Here is a 6,073-nt window from a genome sequence, read left to right on the forward strand (position 1 = left end):
ATACTACTATATGTGTAGATTATTTATAATTTGACTTTCAATCTAGAATGATTTTAAATTTTATGATACCATATTAAAATTGAAATATTGATTGAAACCAAATTAATATAATACTAAATTTAAAAAAAATTTAGTCTAATATTTAATTATAAATTTATTAATTAATATAATACTTACAAATTTTATTTAAAACTTATTATCATTTAAAATTAATAAGTTACAAATTTTATTTATTAATAATTATAGCTTTTATTAAATTATAGTTTTTGAAAATTTTTATTAGAGGGAAATATGATAAATTAATATTTTTAAAAAAGAAATTAAGAATAAATATTTTTTTTAGCTAATAACTGTTAGTATATAACATATTTATACTAACAGATATTTATATACCGTAAAAAAAGTTTACTTATACCGACGGATTTACAAGGTGTTAGTATAGGCACTCTGTCTATACTGACAGTAACAAAAATCTGTTAGTATAGATATTTTTTACTTACATAATTTGACCGTCAATATAAATAAGTATCAATATATAGCATACTTATACTGATAGATAGTTATATATTGTCAAAAAAAGTTTATTTATACCGACAGTTATATAAAGTATTGGTGAAGGTATGATATATTTTGACGATATTAAAAATTTGTTAGTAAAAATCTTTTTTAATGACGCAATTTGACCGTCAGTATATGAAAATTTTTTTGTAATGTTATGTTGTAACTATGAATTTAACCTAACTATTACAAAATTATTATATAATATTATAAAAGGATTTATGGTACAAGGTGGAGATATATCTACTGAAGATGGTACTAAAAGAGAGTTAATTTATGGTTTGAAATTTGAATATGAAAAATTTCAACTAAAACATAAAAGGAAAGGAATGTTATTTATTACAAATGTTGTTCCTAACACAAACGGGTCTCATTTCTTTATCACTACAACTTGCACTTTTCATTTAGATGGGAAACATTTTGTATTTGGGAAGGTTGTCAAAGGAATGAGAGTTGTTCACTCAATCAAATAGGTAAAAACTGGTGAAGCTAATTGTCTTATTGTTAATGTTATAATTGCTGATTGTGGAGAAATTCTATAAGGGGTAGATGATAGGATATCCAATTTTTTCAATGATGGTGATATTTATGTTGATTTGCTAGTTGACCTTGATAAGAGTCCTAATGAACTCTCTTGGTGGATGACTGTTGTGCCTTCTATTAAGGCTTTTGGAAATGAACATTATAAGGTAATAGGTTTATGCATGTTTATTAATACAATAATGGGTTCATTGCCAAATGGGATTGTGTTTATACAACCTTCTTGCTAAACTTGATATTTCAATATGGTATTTCTTGGATTTATGACTTATTCTTTCTCTTTTTTTTTTCTTATTCCTTTGTAGTTTTCCCTTTGAGGTCTCATTTGTGCTAATGAATTTTCTTAATAGAAGCAAGACTATAAGATGACTCTTAAAAAGTATGAGAAAACTCTACATTATTTAGATATCTGCTAGGAGAAATAAGGGATTGATAAAGGTGACAACATTTATTTTCTATACATGGTATCATCTTTCACTTATAAGTAAAGTAGTATGATTCTTAATTTAGCATGGTTGGTTTGCATATGCTATGTTTTGGCTTTGTAGAGAAAAGTTCAAGTTTGAGAAAGACAAAATCCCATATATTCACAAATAGCTCTGTAAGCTTCATTCTTCACTTTTTGACTAACTATCAATTCTTGACACTTTAGGTTTGAATAATTTAACAACTTAGGTAGCACTAATTTACTGTGTAGATACCATGTCAAGTCAAGAAATCACTTTTACTCTTTGTATCCTAGAGGTGATTAAAAATTGAATGTTATTGTTTTATGGTAACTTACTTTTTGTTTATAACAGCTTTGTGTTAACTAAAGTAGTTATAGAAGTTTAACTTTCTAATAGGGTTGTATTACTATCCAACTCTTCTAAAATTAGCAATTAATAATATTATCTTTCTTTTAAATTATTAGTTTATATTAACTGCACATATCACTTTAATTTTTAATTCAAACAAATACCAATTCAATAAAATACTAAAAATTATTATAATAGATCGAGTGAAGCCGAGCCCCCAGCACTAGTTTTAATATTTATAAAATCTTTGATTACGTTTGGTGGCACGTGTAAAGTAACACTAACTCAATTGAGGAGAGAAAAAAACCAAATAAACCATAATGTCAAATAACAAAATAAGGATATTCGTGACTTTTTAATTTTTATATAATATATATATTTTAAAATTACCTACTTCTTCCTTAAAAATTACTCATACATAGCTTCTCTTTCAAAATATAATTGTTTTACATATATTTTTCTCTTTCACCTACATAGTGTGTGTGTATATTTCTAGTTTATTTTAACCTATACTATTATATAAAAATAATCCCTTTAAGGAATTTCATTCCTCTATGTTCATTTTTATCTTTGATTTAATTTTTTAGCTTAATAACATTAAAAACAATAGAGAGAAGTCTTGAATTAATTACAAAATAGCTGACACATGATAGTTACAGATTAGATTTTTGAAATTATTAATGATAGAACATAAAAACAAAAGAAAATAAATTTTGAGTGATAAGTTGCTAGAATGAAGGTAGGAATAGAGAAAGAAAATTCATAGAATGGAAAGGAAAAATAAAGGAAAAGGATAAAGAGATTTGAAAGGCAAATATAGAAAGAAATTAGAGAGTGGGAGTATAGATTGATTTCGAGTATCAACTTAATTATATAATGTCCATTAAGTTTCATTCGACTCATAAAAACTTTTACTTATTATTATTCAAAATGTAAGCATGTTTATTGTGATTGATTTCATCTTAAATTATTTTACTGTTTTTTCTCTCTCTTCTTTTCTTTAGGAGTACTTTTTTTTAAAATTAATTTTAGCTTGCCATTGACAACCACTTAGATTCTAGTCTTTCTAGATGAATATGCATTGAATATTAGATCTATATCTTTCAAATGGTTAGTAAAGGGACCAAAATGATGCTTTGCATGTTCATGTACACAAATAAATATATTTTGATATGATAATATGTGTATTAATATACACATTTAGGTAGACCACCCAATTCTCATACTTATATTATAGCTTGTTTGAATGTCTTAAGACTTATCATCAAAATTACTCAACTTGCACTTCATAACTTCTTTTTTATTTTTTAACAGTTGAAAAAACTATATTATTATATTATAAACAAATGATTAGTAAAAAAAATCATATTACATTGATTCATTGATAAATGTATATATTATTTATCTAAGAAATTGAATTCTAATATTTTTCATATCAAAAAGAAAAAAATCATATAACAATTATCTAATATAGAAGTATCACATTAAAATTAGTTTTTGTCATTTTATATATTTTTTTTAATTTTCATTTTATGTACTTAATTTATAATAAAAAAATAAATTAGTGCCAAACTAAGACTTAACTTTTAAACCACTTGAAACATTAAGTATGACTTTTAAAACATTTGAAACATTAAGTATGCGTTTGGTTCAGGAGAATCCAAAAATTTTTTCTTGAAATCTTGATTATAGGTATTTGATTCCCACACTTTGTTAAAGGTTATTCGATTTAAGGGGAATATGTCAAATTTTCAATAGTATCCAAAGTTCCAAAATCAAAAACTTACTTCTTCATGTGATATTTTAGGATTATGGGAGAAAGTTGCTTCAGTTTCAAATTTGACCAGAATAAAAAATTTTTTTTGTCTATGTTACTCTTTTTAAAAACAAGTTCGAAACTAAAATTAAATTTAATTTTAAGTCAATTATAGCATTTGTTTTGAACAAAACATCATAATTGGTACAATTTTGGAGGTTTTCAATATATTATATAAGTGGCTATTACAATGTTTTTCTTAAAATACACCATATTTGGTGAAGGAAGCGTTTGTATATAAATATGGCATTACAACGTTTTATTGAAGAAATAACTTAATTAAGTAACAATTACGGCATTTCTACGAAGAAATGCTGTAATAGCCTCATATTAAAATTTTTTTCCTCTAAAAAATTGTGTTTCTGACATTATGATCGTTGTAATATCTAATCAAATTTAGAAGAATATCTTTTTAATACATCAATTACAACATTTCTACATATGAAACGCCGTAATTGATGTCTTCATCATGTTTCAATAACCAAGACAACGTTTTGTTTTTTATTTCAACATAGCAAAGCTCAAAGGAAAAGCTTTTTTATTTCAACCAATTTTAGCTTCAACCTTCATCATTTAATCTTAATCTCGTTAAGTTTATCTGTATTTTTTTAATCAATGATATGTTTACTATTTTTTTATCTAATTATCTATTTTGCATTATCAATTGCATTCAAATGTTTTCTTTTTTTATCTTTTCAGATCTCATTTAGATTTTGATTGAAAATATGTTGATATATCAAATGTGTTATTCATTTTGATTTTAACTCTTCATCTATAAATATTTTGTTGTTGGTTTATATTTTGTTTTTAGATGTTTGATAAATTCTATCTACTATATGCAAAGATTTTTTTTCAGTTATGTTTTTAACATTAATGAGATTCTATTTCTAAATAGTTATGTCTCTTTTATCACTAAGAAAAAAGATGTAATTGGTTACAATGCTTATGTTACATTTGAATCAGATAGAGACTTTGTTACATGTGATAGTTATTGTTACTATGACTTTAATTGCAATTAATCTTAAAAAATGATGTAGAGTATCTTACAGTAGAACATCTTATGAAAAGCTACATACTAGAGAGTTAAACTTAAATTCTATTATTTTTTAGAACGATAAATAATGTGTAGATAATACTAGAATGGATATGAGAGCTTTTACAAAATTATATTGTTTACTTCAAACAAAAAGAGGATTATAAGCATATAGACATATGTCAATAGAAGAATCGATTATTAGCTTCCTCCACATCATTGCACATTATACAAAAAATAAGATTATAAAGTGTCAATTAGCTAGATCTAAAGAGATAATTAATAGGCAATTCGATTCTGTGTTGAATCTTGTTTTAAGACTACATAAGCTATTGTTTAAAAAATTCAAATTGGTATTAGAGAATTCCACATATAATAAATGAAAATGGTTCAAGGATTATTTGGGTGCCTTAGATAGGACATACATCAAGGTCAATGTAAACATAGTTGACAAGCCTACATACAAGATTAGGAAAAATAAAATTACTACTAATGTCTTTGGTGTTTGCACTCCAGATATGCAATTAATATATGTTATACCAGGATGAAAATGTTCTGCAGTAGGTGAAAAAGTGTTAAGGGATGCCATTATACGTAGAAAAAGATCTCACAAGGTATTAGCCTAAATATCTTGGTTTTGTTTATAATGGAACACTTTTTTGTGTATTAATATTATTCCACTGTAATAAGTAATTACTATTTGTGTGATATCAGATACATAAATGAAAAAGATTTTTTAACACCTTATAAAGGTCAAAGATATTATCTTAATGATTTGAGGGTAGGATTTTAACTGGCAATCTCACATAAATACTTCAATATGAAACACTTTTAAGTAAAAAATTATATCGAGAGATATTTTGGTATATTGAAGTTAGATTGGCAATTTTAAGGGATAAGTCATTTTATTTGATAAAAATACAGTGTAGAATCATTTATGTTTCCTACCTTCTTCATAATTTTATTAAGTTTGAGATGGTAATTGATCTTATTAAAGGTGATGTTGCTAAGAAAGTAGTAACCGACCTGATGGATTTGAACATCAAAATTTTATTATACATGTTGAGCCATTTGATTTTTAGACTCAGTTTAGAGACAATCAGCACATGAGATGTTCACCCATTGGTTGAATCTCGAAGATAAGGACATTATAAAATTTTTTTCTTATAATGTTTACTCATTTTAATTGATTTATATACCATATGGTTGAGTGTATAATTTGGTTTATAACGCTATTGAAAATATATTTATCTAATTTTCTTCTCTTATTGAATGTCGAATGTATATGATAATTGTTTATAATAATCTTTATTTTCTTTCCATTTCTAT

General features: G+C 24.8%; 1 pseudogene; it reads left to right on the forward strand.

The window, feature by feature from the left end:
• Positions 1–710: 710 nt before the first annotated feature.
• LOC111274330 (peptidyl-prolyl cis-trans isomerase CYP40-like) lies at positions 711–1,913 on the forward strand (annotated as a pseudogene).
• Positions 1,914–6,073: the final 4,160 nt, after the last annotated feature.

Source organism: Durio zibethinus, chromosome 26 (genome assembly GCF_047325235.1).
Source record: "Durio zibethinus cultivar Kanyao isolate XHJ-2024 chromosome 26, ASM4732523v1, whole genome shotgun sequence".
Taxonomy (NCBI): domain Eukaryota; kingdom Viridiplantae; phylum Streptophyta; class Magnoliopsida; order Malvales; family Malvaceae; genus Durio; species Durio zibethinus.